The sequence below is a fragment of the Dicentrarchus labrax genome, unplaced genomic scaffold, assembly GCF_905237075.1.
Source record: "Dicentrarchus labrax unplaced genomic scaffold, dlabrax2021, whole genome shotgun sequence".
NCBI classification, from domain to species: domain Eukaryota; kingdom Metazoa; phylum Chordata; class Actinopteri; family Moronidae; genus Dicentrarchus; species Dicentrarchus labrax.
This window is the reverse complement of record NW_026136715.1, coordinates 26,876,062-26,891,990: the sequence shown is the minus strand read 5'-3', so window position 1 is coordinate 26,891,990 and position 15,929 is coordinate 26,876,062. Positions and strand designations below refer to the sequence as shown.

General features: G+C 39.6%; 1 protein-coding gene across 3 annotated transcripts in view; it reads right to left on the bottom strand.

The window, feature by feature from the left end:
- plch2a (phospholipase C, eta 2a) overlaps positions 1-15,929 on the bottom strand; it is a 192,532-nt gene that overhangs the window by 103,498 nt on the left and 73,105 nt on the right. The gene's annotated exons all lie outside the window — the stretch shown is intronic.

Genomic DNA, 15,929 nt, shown 5'->3' with positions numbered 1-15,929 from the left:
ACACACAGCATACTATAGCTGCCAGTCGTTCCTCATAGGACTCTGATTCGTCCGAACCACTGTGCTCGGACACAATCACATGACTAGAAGCCTTTTTTATTGATTCCTTTCAAATGAATGGAATAGATGTGTCTTGGATGGCCAGAGGAAAAAAGAAGGGAGCGAGGAAGGCACATATATATTTGAGTCATGACTTGAATGTATTTATAGAATTCACATGAAAAGGTAAAGTGCCAACTGCTGTCTTCAACATGTATTGGAGGTGTGTTTAGCTCACTGCTTAGCTGTGCAGTGACACCCAGGGTGAGGGCAGAAGAAATAGCATTTATAATTTATGTAATAGTAGTAGTAATAGTAGTAGTAGCAGTAGTAGATTTAAGGCTACAGGGCAAGTAGCTTATAATAAAAAATAAAAAATGAGATGATCTGATCTCTTGGATAGACTATCTGGATAAATTGATTGATTTTCAGAGATTCAGAGAGCTCAGCTTTGACATGTACATGTCATCAGTGCTGGGCTTTACAGTGGACTGATGGAAGCGCTCTGAAGTCATTAACCTCACATGGACCACAGACCCACTTTCACAGGCTCCAGTCTCTGCTGTGTAATTATGACATTAGTCCAAATTGCAGAGCTTTGTAATACCCAGATTAGCTCTCAGCGGCACTCTCAGCCTGACATGGTAATAGAAATACATATTCAACTGTGTGTATGCAGGGAAAAGAAGATATGAAAAGTTTTTTTTTAATTACATTTTTTGGTTGGTTGATGCCCTCAAAAAGAACTGACTTTAATTCCTGAAACATCCAACGGCCCCAAACCGACTCCTTCTCAACACAAAATATGGATATTCAGTTGGAGCCAGTTCATCTTAATTTTGATATTCTTTCTCCTATTTTCTGACCTTTAACAGTCAGATTCCTAATTTGTGTCTAAATCTGTGAATCTCTAATTCTCTACCAATTGTCAGTTGAGCAGTTGAGGGTCTAAAGAAGAGGAGCATGTAAAGTGAGCATTTGTGCAGGGTGTCTTCAATCAGAAAATGGAGCAGGAGACCAAACGTTGCAACAAGAGGCAGCTGAGAGGGAAGTCCCTGCACATGGAGTTGGATGACCTGAAAACTCCATGAACATAGAATACCTTGAGCTTGTTGCTCAACTCAGGGAAGAGGCAGAAATTAGACAGGTCCTCCACAAAGAGACTGTCCAACTCATGAATGAGCTGAAGGACCAAGTCTGTCAGCCCCCTACTGTTTTACAGGACCCAGAACCTGTGGAAGGGGCTGCCAGGATAAGGCTGCAGTTAAAAAGACTGGTTCTTTCTGGGAAATAACTACTTCCTCCATTTGAAGAAGAAAAAGAAGGAAAGAAGGAGTTCACACACGTGTTCCTTTTTTTCTTTTAGTGTCAGTGACAGGCCACAGGGCACCAATCAAGTAGTTACAGTTCAGCTGTTTATTGGGCTACAGCTGTCACGGTCACTGGTTTTAATTTGTCCTATTGATTGGTTGCCCAGTGTCAAAAGGGCAAGTCTTACTGTAACATGAGCCTGTGAGCGGGCAGACGCCAAGGGAGAAAAAGAACTGAGGAGGAAGAAAACAAGCAAGGAACTCGCTAACTGTTGACACCATGATGGACAATGATTGTAACCAATATCCCTGAAATATTTTGGTACAATTTCTGTCTGTGTTCATATGTTATCTTAAATTAACTGAAAACCAATTCAGAGCTCAGTGTTTGTGATGGACGAAAGGAACAAGGTCCCAGGGTTAGGGTTAGTTTTGAGGAAAAACTGATTGATGTTAAGTCCAGATGCAACCTTCTCACTGTTTTGGGCACCACAAAACAGCTACTTTAGTCCCACTATTGGTGAGACTGTCAAGTCCTCACCAATAGCCTATGTAAATCAGTTGTTGGTTCCATTCAACACATTATTGATATTGTGACATATAATGAACATTGCAGGGTCTGTGGGCCACAAGCAAGGTTTTACTCTTTCAGTCTTACCTTTCAGTCTACCTTTGTGATGTTAGGCTGAAATGATCAGAACCTTTAGCCTAACCTGGCAAGTTGCAGGCTAACAGTTTCCTAAATACAAAGTCTATGAATTATAATACTAACAATACTAAGTAAGTCTCAAATTTTGGCTATGACACAAGCCAAGTCTGAAGTCAGGTCAGTCCAGAGTCAGGTCCCTGTCCCTTGCACTGTCATCTCACAGCAAGAAGGTTTGAATCCCGGCTGGGGCAGGGCCTTTCTGTGTAGCGTTTGCATGTTCTCCCTATGTTTGCGTGGGTTTCCCTACCATCAAAAACATGTATATTAGATTCATTCTCCAGTCAGTGCCCTTGACTAAGGTACTCGCCCCGACCTGTAGTTGGTCCCCAGGCTCCGCATAATGGCTGCCAACTGCTCCAAGTACTTAGGATGGGTCAGATGCATAGAATGAATAAAGGATAACTTAACTTTGTGTCATTATGCAGCCCACACTAATTCCATGCCATTTAAAACAATTTAAACAGAGCAAAAAAATTGAATTGAATAAGTAAATAAATGTACAGAAATAATGAATGCTTTTTAAAATATGTAGTTTTTACTATCAAATTTTTTATATTTAAAACATGATCAAACTGATCAGGTGTGCCATCTTGTGTTATTACAATTACAAGCCCAAGCTATGTGACTTGAGGTAACACTATTGCAATATGCTGATAATAAAAAATTGCTTGTCTGCATTTTTAGCTGTCCACATTCAATATGCTTTAATAGTGGTCATAATAGAGCTCCTAAAGTATCAAGCTCTCATATCAGAGCCTCCAAAATGCTGATACCTCTCACTGTAATTGCATCTAAAATTGATTTGAATGTGTGCTGAGAAGAACAAGGACTGTGTTTAAATCAGTACAGTGAATGAATAGCAAACATTGCCCACAGATATTCTATATGGTATAATATAGAATATCTGTGGGCAATGTTTGACCATGGTCATTTACAGGAAGTGGAAGTAATTATTATGGAGCTCCAACCTAATGTGTTTTTCATGTTTGCTGTTGCCACTGTGTGTCATCATAATAAGTTGTGCTGCCCTCGCTGCTTCAGGATGGGGACTGCTCCTCTGGGCTTACATAAAGACACCTCTATTAATAATAATAGCTCAGCCTGTAGTTAAGCAATAAGTGATGTATGAGAGTGGTTATCAGCCCTGGGCGTGTCGGTACTACACGCTGTCTCTTCATGTACCTCTCTATGGTTAAACCTAAAAACTACAGTGACCAGCTGTTTTAGGAGAATACTGAGGCGTATTAAGTCATTTTAGTAGGTTTGAATGAGGCCAGTCCATCAGCAGAGGGGTGCCAATGCAAGGGGCTCCAGCAAAACAAAACAGGTTCCCCTCAAAAAAAAGTTGAGCCAAGCTCAACTATTGCTGCCGGTGGATCACTTCGTAATGTGAACATGTCATTTCTGCTGTTTATCTTGCACCGTTTGCAGCAAAAGATAAAATAGTTGCTGCCGTGACCATTTTCCTGAGTTGTAGACTCCCATCTGTGAGTATACAAACCACTGTGCAGTGTTTTAGTACATGAAAAGACTCCATAGGAGACCCGCTCCCTCTGTAGATAAAAATGGCTAATTTTAAGGTAACAAAAACACAACAACACTTATATTCAGGTGATTATACACTAATGAGTTATTGTTATGAATATTTTACTCCATTTCTGCCAATAGATCTTTAAATCACACCACGAAACACCAACAGAATTTCCTGGGTTGTATTTCATTGTCTCATCAGTGCCTTAAAGTACTGGTTCCCAACCTGGGGGTCCTGACCACCTCTAGCGGTCGCCAAATCTTCACAGGGGGTTGCGAGGCCTTCTTGATTTGAAAGCAACAAAAAGGGAACATAAAGAACAAATCACTGGCCTTTTGAGTTTTTTGCAGCCACCGTAGTTTCTCCTTCACACATGGAAAGCGAGCGTTATTCAATTGCAATCTGCAATTTCACCACTACATGCAACTGAATCCTACACACTGGACCTTCAAGGGTTGTAAGAAAACTTTAAAAAACATATATACATTTTATTCATGTCTGGGAATAAATCTAAATAAAACTGTTATTTTTAAAGTTTATATTATTATTTAAGATATGAACTTAAAACAAATCTCACAGGATAAAGATAAAGGAACGGTGAAGATCTGAACACAAACTATGTTTACAGAGCTTTCACTCTCTCATAAACAGCCTCCTCAAGTATGCAGTTAAAACAACCAAAAAGCTAATAGAACAATGAGAAGAAAACACTGAATTTGTAAAACAATAAACCTAATGTTAAAAATCAAAAAATACATAGAAGACATAGAATTTGATCAATATTCAAAGGAAATAGTCTGCAAAAGATTAATCCAGATCCTTTGTTTTGTACAAACGTCATGGAAACACCTGGAAACACCCTTAAAGAAGAAGGTTGGTAACCACTTCCTTAAACAACTCCCCCCACTAACCATTTAACCCAATCCCAACTTCTTGACAAAGAAAACTGAAATGCTAGCCTTGAGTCTGGGAAACTTCCAGAAACTTTGCAAGCTGGAGGCCGTAATTAAAGATAAATCCTGGGAAAAAAACAGGCACAGGCTGTCAAAAAGTCATGTACCCCCCCATTACGGCAGATATTTCGCTTCTGTTTTTGTACATCACTGTAGAATGTGTGTGTGCATGTGTGTGTGTGGGCAGCGTGCTGACTCCTGTTGTTCTGTGGGGATTGATCACAATCATTTGAATGATGTCATGGTGCTCATTAGCTGCTTAATTTGCTTTCTCAGCTCAGTCAATGGGAACAGATTAGCAGCTGATTCCACTGCTGGCTTCAGACATGCCCTGCTAATTATTAACTGCGGTAGACAGCATTAGTGTGGTTATGGATGCCTCTGTGAGTAAGTGTGTGTGTGTGTGTGTGTGTGTAAGTGAGGAGAAGTGGGAAGAAAGGCAGTAACAGGAGGGGAAGAAATGAGTGTTTGTACAGTGCATCCTAAATGTTGCAGGAAATTCAATTGGAGATAAGGAGGGGATAAAATGAGCCCTCGTGATAGTGTGGAGCTTTGTTCAGTAATAACAGCTCAGTAATTGCAGCCTGTCACAATCACATTCCAGTTTCACTCCAGCTGCCTGTGAAATTAGTTTATCCAAATTACCAATTGCAGAAAAATATTCAAGTGTGTTACTGGAAATACAGGTACGCAGGGAAAGTGTGGGCAACATGGATAGGAAGAAATTCATCTTGAATAATAAGAAAAAAAGAATATGGAAACATTGAAGTCAGAAGGTCATTCTGAAGAGTCATAACATTATGATAAAAAAGATGTAATATTTCAAGAAACAGACTGTGAACAGACTCTGTGATTAAAGTCTCATTAGCATTACTCAAGAGGTTCTCTTTCATCGTTCTCCACACAGCACAGGCCTGTACAACCTGTCCCCACTGCTGAATGCTAATGCTACATCAGAAGCTGAAGGTCACACGGAGCTGAGGAAAATATTCAGGTTGCATTCAGGGACTTCAGAATCCAATCTGTCCTCAAAGCCCACACGCTATTCTATTGATACCTGCTTTGTAAGGGAATCAAGGCGTGAATTACTTTGACATGGTGTGTGAGGGACATTTGTGCACTGCTTGTGTGTCTATGTGTTCGCATTTCATACTTTATACTGCATGGTGCATGGGTAAGTGCTGAACCAACTGAGGTGAAACAGTATCTGTCTTCAGTGCGATGCATTCTGCGTGGATGACTTCGGTAGAGCAGATTAAAGCGATGCCTGACTGCCTCGTTCTCTGCATCTATCTATCTGTGTCATTCTCCCCCGTTGTTGAAAACTCAATGGGACGCACTTCACAGTGGTCTCCAAGAGGAAGAGCCTATTAGACACTCAGAAAGAGCAGTGAAGAATGCTGACCTCCTGACCCCAATATATTACAGTCCTAGAATAGCACACAGCTGACCCTCATAACTGGTATCTTTTGTTTTTCTCAGCTCATGGCCATGATGAGTTGGGGAGGTGAAAAGGTTATTGAATCTAAAAAATAAATATTTAAACACTTTGGTAGCAAACTATAGTTAAGTAAAAGTTGCACAAATCTATATTTTATTAACAACTGTCAGTGGACACTTTTTTGAAAAATAATGCTACAGGGGTCTTAAAGGACAATTCCGGTGCAAAATGAACACGGGGTTAATAACACATGTATCGAGTTGGTCCGTTTTCTGGGATATGTTTTCATTCCAATCGAACGTGACCAGTTTTACCACAAACTGCTAATTACCTTATAACGCTAGTCAACGGGGCACAGAGTAAAGTGAAAAGAAAGCTATTTCTATACCACTAACAAGGCTCAAAATAGCACCACACTTACACGGTAGCATAATGAGGGTCCCTACCTGTAAACCGAAGCATTGAGAACTTTGTAAGTGTACAGACAGTTTATTAAAAAGATAGTTTAGAACAACAGTAGCGTTCACGTATACAGGCGGGCGCCATCTTGGGAAAACATTCGCGACCAGTCGAAGTCTCTGAGATGTGAAGTGAAGCTATGGCCACCGAAGAGGAGTGCCTGTGTTGCACGGAGTGGGACCTGTTGCGTTGCGACACCAAAGAGACGCAGTGTTTTGTACAGTGTTTTAGTTCACATCGCCAGAAAAAAGTTTCAAGTACAACCCTGTTTATCAGAGAGGGGAAATCTTCAGACCATACAAAACACTGCGTCTCTTGGGTGTCGCGACGCAACAGGTCCCACTACAACACAGGCACTCCTCTTCGGTGGCCATAGCTTCACAATGTCCGCAGGTACACCACCAGTTTCCCGAAGTACGAGGCTGTGTTGCGGCACTGACTACCGGTAGCTCTCTCTCTCTCGTAGCCCTTTCACGGAGCTCCTGCAGCTCTTCGTCTGTATATTCCGGCTCGAAAAGATAAGGACGTCCATCAAACTGAAAGGGTTCGTTGTCGATGTTTTCAAATTCGGTTGAATAATCCGCCATCTCTTTAGTGTGTATCCTGTGGAAGCACTAGTCTGCATTCAGTGCTTCTCTTATGCGCTCAGTGCTTTCTTCCGGCAACAACGTTTCACGTGAGATAGTGAGTTCACTTCGCATCTCAGAGAGTTCGACTGGTCACAGCTGTTTTCCCAAGATGGCGCCCGCCTGTATACGTGAACGCTACTGTTGTTCTAAACTATTTTATTTTTGTTTAAACTGTCTGTACACTTACAAAGTTCTCAATGCTTCGGTTTACAGGTAGTGACCCTCATTATGCTACCGTGTAAGTGTGGTGCTATTTTGAGCCTTATTAGTGGTATAGAAATAGCTGTCTTTTCACTTTACTCTGTGCCCCATTGACCAGCGTTATAAGGTAATTAGCTGTTTGTGCTAAAACTGGTCACGTTCGATTAGAATGAAAACATATCCCAGAGAACAGACCAACTCGGTACACATGTTTTATTAACCCCAGGTTAATTTTGCACCGGAATCGTCCTTTAAAAGTCTGCAGTCTTCCCTCCTGAAGCCTCTAATTCTGTAAGGCACTGAGTGGTAATAGAGATCTGTATGGAGTAGGCTATGTAAACATTCCCTTATTTCACCTGAGCAGTCCACCAACAGCAGTGTCTTAACAAATTTTAAAAGTTTGTTCCGACTTTCGTAAGGCAAGGAATATTTGGGTTTAAGGCGTGACCGTGTTAACTGGTGACTTTTGGCCGTGTGCATCTCTGGCAGTGAATTATTTTTATCAATTACTACAAATAAAAGTAAGCAGTCACTAGCTAAAGTAACTTTTGCATTACTTTTAAATGTCAATCATCACTTCAATTATCGTGTGACTGTACATAGCTTTATTATTTTAATGCAGCTGTTGGCCAAGCCATATTTATTAATACTTCTGACCGCCAGAGGGCAGCAACAAGTAACGTTAATACCTGTGAACTACACTTATTGTTCTGGTTAGTAGACAGGAGGATTTAGTTGAAGAAGACCCACACGGATGTAAACATTAAGGGGGAGTTCCATTGGCTGCAATAAAAAATTATAAAATGCAGTCTTAGAGTAAAGTAGACCATAAAGCAGGGTATGCTTTAGGGTGTGGTAGTCTTGTGATCACATCAAACTGTCAAACTAGGCAGTGCTGATCAAATATGACTCAAGATTCAAGTCACCAGTCATATACCGGTAATATATTTCATATAATTATATTTTTTTAACTAAAGACCTGGCAATTGACATCCGAAAGAAAATACAATAAATCCCCCGACCAGCAGGGAGCGATAATATCTGCATGAGATAGAGGTATTTTAGAGTGTGTTTGATCACAACCTAGCAGCGTGTGTTTGACAAGAGTAATTGGATATGTTCAGCTTGTAGTCAGTCAAGACTATTGGATCATTGCAGCTGTCTATGAATCACAAGGGTAAATACTCTCCAGTCTTACTCAAGGCTTCTGACTCAGTGAGCAATCACGCAGACTCAGAGGGACTGCAGCAGAGCAGCTCTCCACGGCTCAAGTGGTGGAGGGAAAGGGTTCTTCAGCTCTGCGCAAAGAGCTTTTATTTATCTAAAGGGTTTGCTCACAAGTATAGGTCCAAACAAAACATTTTGTCTATTGCCTGGCCTACAGGGAATTATTTGCAGGGGCAAACAAGACTGCAAAAGATGGAGGCAGAAACTGTAACAACTACCATGGGTTTCTCAAGAGAACTCTCTCAGAAATCTCCCAGAGCTAGAGTGTGGCTTTGCAGCCCTCTAGTATGTTTTTCAGTTACTGGAGCGAGAAAAGTTAATTTGTCGGAGGAGGAGGAGAAGGAGGAAGCCTTGGTGGAGCCGAGGTGTACGTAGTTACAACTGTGCCACTGTGGTTTAACGTGAGCACAGAGAAACTTTCCACCCACAGTGAAAACAGCCCACTTGTGTCAAAATCTGCACATACATCATTCTGCGCAGTGAAGGTTAAACATCACACTGTAGGAACAATCATACTATAATAATACTTTAAAACTTGTCATCTGACTGCTCCTGTGCTCTATCATCCATCTTTGCGTCATGGACTGTTTTGCTTTAGCCAGAGGGTTTTAGACAGCTTTAGTGAGAGACGGCTTTCATTTCTGGGACACAATAACACTCCTGACACTGCTATGTGTGTTGTTTTGCAAATTCTGAAAATTCCTGACAGTAGGACTACAAGCTCCACCTTATTTCATTTTTCATCTGATTCTTAGCATCATGAAAGTTTTTGTGAATGAAACGTTCCCAAAAATGGAGTGGAACAAGCAGTTTTATATAGCAGCACTGTCTCACGGTAAGTGACCCTCTGCTTCACAGTATGATGCTATAGGTACACCTCTAGTGTCATTTCTGGAAGCGCAGGGCATCGGGGGCCCAGTTAGCAAGAATAAATATGCAACGTCTGCTTAAACTTACGGTTGCAACTTGCTAAGGTGTAGGAACCAAAACTACTTGGTTGGGATTAGCAAAAGGTTGTTTGTTACATTATATACCTGACGTAACTTAAATACATTAATTTTTAACAAGGCCATTTATAGTGCTGTTTTCTCAGCGTTCTCATTCTTTATACTATCACCTAACCTGTCAAATTTTAAATCAGAAGGCAACTGACCAATCAGCAGTTCTTGATGACTTGGGAGTGACACCCCGGCTGTATATAGCCACTTGGGGGTGCTGATTATCTCTCTATAAAAGCAAGAAATCTGTCTATCTGTGTTTGTGTGCCTCAAATATCTCTGCAGATCAGGATCAGACTGACCTGAGAGTTTCAACATGGCTGCTGTGTGGTTTAAGGGTGTGCAACATCGGCTTTGTTTGGACTACAAAGATACCATTAATAAATGATTTCATAAATGATTTACGAATTCCGCTAGCATTGTCAACCATAGCCACCATAGCCACGTGCACACCAGAGCCAATCACTGCAGAGCCCACCCCCACGACACACCTTAAGAAACACGCTGATCTATACCTGCAGCGGCGCGATCGGCTTTATACCTGCAGCGGATTTTGCCGGCTGTTCAGTCCCGTTCTGTGCATCTAAACTGACTGTTGTGGATTACTGAGACTGAACGAGTCCGGACCGAGTCTGTTCTGGTCCGAGGAGATCCGGATACGCAAAGACAACAAACTGGAATCGGAATCTGTGGATGTTTGTCTGTAGCTAGCTGCTACACCTTCAAACACAACCTCATTTGGCCATCCATGAAAAAGCTACTTAACCTCCCACTTTTCTATAGCAATACATACTTCCTACGGGCACTGCACTAGTTCTAATGATCTCAGGAACGTAGACCTACTCATGAATAGACAGGTTTTTCAAGTTAAAAAAAAGAGAGATTTAGAACAGGTTTTTGCTGTATAGAGTTAGCAGAATCTTACTAAGACTACATGAAAATGTTCTTGCATAAGGCCCAGCGTCTGCTGTATGTTGTTTGAACTAGAAACCACAGCAGTAAAACAGTGGGTGAACCGTGACTCTTGACAGCAAGTGACAGAATGAGGATCACACAATCTGTGAACAACCACTGTATCGACTGCGGCAGGTCTGGCATTTGCAAATGCAGCATACACAAGAACCTCGGCACAAAGATCACCTTGCTCATAAAACAAAAGCCAAAAAAACATTTAAAATACAACAGGATTTTATTATATGTTTCCTCTCTCTACATGTGATGCATTGACTCAATTAGATTCCTGTTTTCACTGACTGCCTCATCCTGCCTTAATGTTCTACTAAACACTTTATGTAAATCTGTCCTGTCCCTGTGCTGTTAAATATTTGAACAACTTGATTTCTGTACGCTTTGCCCAGTGAAGGCTAATGCCATGTTCATCATTTTAGAACTCTGGATGCTGCTATTATGATATTTGTCTACAATATGATTCCTGGAAGTGTTACATTATTTATTTATTCATTGCTTTGCATCAGCACTTAAGGCTCTCAGGTGGATACATCACAGATGCCTGAATAGTGGACAAGACACTGCAGCCCTATTTGTCAGGTGAAAGAGATTCAAAGTGCCTTGAGAAGCTTGAAATATTCAGAGGCAGGATGCAGGTGGCTTTTTAGGTTACAACTTTTAGAAATAGTTCAGAAATAATGAGGAAACATAACAGAATGATGCACTCTCTGCTGCAGTGAACATCAAAGCGGTTAAACAGGATATTTCAGATATTTTTGTAACCACCAGTGAACTAAATGTTCTTATTTGTTGTGCAGTAAACAGATGAGTGATTTACATAATATACCAGCAGAGTGAATGCAAGGTAAAAGATATGTGCAGTGGAAAAGCACGTCCCGATGATGATTAAGACACATGTTGGGTTATTAGGGTAGGAGTGTGATTAATGCCTTTATTACTTACAGTATATTAAGTGTCTGCTGTTTTCTCTCCATTAACTCTTTCAGCAGACAGTGATGTCACACAGTAGTCATTATGTGTCAGTTTGGCAAGAAATCAAGCGGATATTGGCCATAGTCACTACCAGATACTGGCCAGTTAACGCTCCTGTCTGATATTACTTCACAAAAGGTTGAGGAAAAGTTCAACTTTTTTAATTTTGAATAATCTTATTGATCTAAAAACGTATTTATCATAAAACTAGTTTAAGGGTTTTTTTGCACTGTGTGATATATCGAAACTGCATATGCTGCCAATTACATTATGTGCACATTGGCCTATGGCTGGTGCTAGAGGAAAGCTTATGGAGTGTCCAAAATGTAAAGGGTTCATCCTCTGGGGAGCATTTTATGGCAGATTTCATCTTCATCTTTCATTTCATAGATTGCTTGCTTTGGATGAAAGTTTTGGTCAAACAGACATACTGACATAGTAATATAATGCAAACAAACAAGTGTGTAGATTCCCTGAAATTAACACATTCATGCTTACCTGAGGAACCCTTTAAATATCAAATGAGGATCCCTCCTGCATCACCCTCCAAAACCTTACATGAGGTAAATCATAATGTGAATGGACCCCATAGGTTTTACAACCCCTCAATATTTACTGTAGTCCCACCCTTAGAAAGACCGTATACATGCAGCAAAATCATCTTTGATGTTCATTCTACTTGTGTATTATAGGTTGTGGCTTTTTCTACCCTCAGACCAGTGTTTCCCATGTTTTTTTCCTTATGGGACCCTTTTTCTATCATTGAGTAAATGTGACAACTATGTGACATATTGTGTGGCTATCTCATATTATATTCAATGCATAACAATAACAGTACATAACGAAATGTACAATGCACCCAAATAGTCAACAAAATAATGATTTGCATGAATTTCGGATCCAGGATATTTTTAGGAACTTTTTATACAACTTTCTGTCTGCATTGTGTTTTCTTCTTACTGATTCCTTGGCCATTCTTCTTTTAGCTCTTTTGTGTGTAACTGTGTACATTTCGAATGCAGGATGAGGCTGTTATGCAAAGAATTTAGATCTTCAATATTAATCTAAACATAACAACTCTATTTAGTTTTCTTCATATAAATGAACAAAATGCTATAGACTGACAGTGTATATTAGGTTTTCTTATACCCCTTAAAATCAAGAAGGCCTCACAAGCCCTCCCATGAAACTTTGGCAAACCCAGGTAGGGAACCTCTGCCTTAGACCCTTGATGTGGGTACTCCACAATAAAAACTTAAGCAGGAAAAACAAAAACCTCATGAGCCTCAGGGCCAGACATATAGAGTGCTGCAGGGATGATGTGTTTTTGTAGGCCAACCCAGAAGTTAGCATTACCCTGGTTGCTTGGAATTTGGGATTTTAAATAATAAGAGTTTATGATACTTGTTCAGCAAGATAATCTTCACAAATGAACACCACTTTTATTTAAGTGTAAATGTGATCGCCAGAAGTAAAAAGCTAAATTTAGGCTATAAATGAACTACACCCTTAAAAAGGTTTATCTTGTCAAGTCCAGCCATGTCTTGACAGTTGATTTTACATATTTATCAGGCTTCAATTGGTATACAACATTGATTTTCTTTCAAAAACACAAACAAATTCACAAAAATAAGATTAACATTCATGCATGTTAGATATAAGATTTACACTGGATCAAAGCACACACTAGATTTAATTTATTTTTTTTTAAATTGAAGTTGTTAAGAATCCAGTGGTACCAATCATGTGATATAACTCCTTATAGTTTTTGATACACAGTCATTTCTATAACATACTATAGTCATTAGTCACAAGGGGTTACCCATTTTGTCCCATAGCAATACATTATAAAATATCTCTGAGGTGCACACAATGTAAACACTGACCAAGAAAAAGCAACATCATTTTTCAGTTTAAATCTACTATTTATTGTAACAGCCCTGAAGAAAAATTATGAAGATCAGATTTTTCCTAACCTTTGGTCCTAGAGATGTTTTCCTGGAAAATAAAAAAGCAACCCCTAGTGACTAACAACCAAAAGAAATATGTGAAGAAAAACTTGCAGCCTTGTTACTGTAGCATCATACTTTAACCAGTGTAAAACACTTCAATGGATTTGTGCTTAGCTTAGCTAGTAGCAGACCTGAAGTGAAAGCAGGAAAAGGACTCAACGACCAAACTGCAGAGTTGTCTGACACCAACAAACTGCAGGAGCCATCACCTGATCTTTTATTTGTGTACTGTGTTCAGATCTCCAGCGGGCAAAGGACGCGTGTCGGCCGATGCTGCTTATTTGTCCTGGGCTTTGAAGTGATTAAACAAATCTCTGCAGGCTCAAAGGTAATTTGCTTCACTCTCCACTCATGCCACAGCAGAAGTACTACAGACAAAAGAGCTGAATGAATGAAGTTTCATTTTAATTTGCATTGCCAGCTATAGCCTGTGAGCCCGCTGCTGCCTCTCACAGACACTTTAAACCAACCTTTGAGATGAACAGATATATCACATTTGTCAACCTTTGCTATGCCCCAGCATAGTCTAACAGCCCTAAAACACTGATTAAGGTGTCTTTATCACTACACCAGTGTATGATACATTGTTCTAATGACTCCTCTGTCACACCCAGGCAAAGGGAGGGGGCCACTGATGCTGAAAATCCTTTTTATACACAAGCCAGACCACATTTACATTCCTCACCATAAGCCTCCGGTTCTAGCAGCCACACAGGGGCTCTGTGTTAATTGGCCCTCTGCTGCTCTGTGCATAAGTAACACCATCAAAAGCTCAGAGACAGGCCACATTACTCAGCAGAAAAAAAGAAGCATTAAAGAGAGACTTAAAGGGATATATTCACTTTTATATGATCATTTCATCTTTTGGCCTAAATACAGGTATTATTATTAAGTTGCTGACCCATCTCCTTCCAAACCCTGGTCAAATAAATGATTATTCCAGTTAACTGAGTAATTTTTATTTGAAAACACTATTTGCCAATTTTTTTCCCCAAAATTGCCTCAGAGGGCTTTACAATCGAGCAGACATGCGGAAACCTCGTATCTCCATATTTTATCATTTTTATTTTTTTCATAAATCAATGCTATTGGTCACCCTTTAAGTCTGTTTGTGGGTTGTACCAATATTTAACCAATAAAAAGTATTAACGCTGACAATACTAACTTTGACGACTCAGTGTTGTGTATTGTAAATTGTTTTGGACATATGCGGTTTCCACCCGACAGCAACAACACACAGTAGTCTAAAGTAGCAATAGAGAAATTGACATTATTATATCCATTTTGGCTATCATTTCTGCCTGTTAGAACATTTTGTCTACCCAAAGTAATCTGTGTCATAAACTATACTTCATTTCATTGCTATGCAGAAGTATGCATGTCAGAAAACCTTCTTTAGTTTTATTTCCTACAAAATGTAAATCCTTGTTATAGGCCCACAAAGTGCAAATAAAGTTACCAATATTACTGACACTAACTACATCACTGTATATGTCAAATGACAGCACTGGTAGCGAATGAAGAAACAATTTTGCTGCTATTTCTCAGTCAATATAGCCTGCACTAAGAAATCTATTGTTTAAATTGACTGCGTTCACCATAAACACTGATTGGACATCCACATAAAAATAGATAGAAAAATGGAATACAGGCATCAGAAAATCTCTCCAAAAATGTTATTTGCTGTTGATGCCATCACTACAACAGTCCATTGAGGCAAGAAGCAACAGTCAGAGATAAAAAAAAAAAAAAAGGTTGTAACCAAGAAGTTTATCAAAACCACTTAAACTAGAGGTGAGCATTTTAAAATATAGGTTTTAATAAAAGTACAGTAGTTCAGTTAACAATTCCAAATAAGTTTTTATTTTTTGTGTTGTGTTGTTTTGTCTTGTTTTATTTGTGTTGTGATTGTATTTCTTGCCATTTCTTTGTAATCATGATTCATGCTGATGCATTCCCAGATCTCAACATTTAACTTGATAATTATGAATCTTGGTATTTCTGTGAAAAATAACAGAAATCTATACAAAACAGGCATACATTTAAATGATCCTGTACGGGTTGTCCTAGAGAGCAGAGAGTCTGACAAGTCCCCTCAGATAAACATCTAAATACAAACCTTGAAAACAGTTACACCTCCATGACTGTGACAAAGATATTTTTCCAAGGCTCCTTCTTAGATTGATATCTTTATGTTAGAGCTGATTCTATTCAAACTGTCTGATGTGCACACAATGCAGACTTTCTAAAGGCAAGTCTTCAGGTTTAGTCAAAGCCTTGACTTCTGGTCTTTCAGTTCACCCTCTGAGGCATAAACCTTAAATACCTTGAGTCTTTCATTCTGTTTCAAAGATTTAGCACACCATTGGAACATGGATGGGGTGGACAATGCCTGGAATATCTAACAATATAATACAAACTGATAGAACAAGGCCTGAAAAATTACTGAACCAAAACCTAACCAAAACCTATGTAGGCT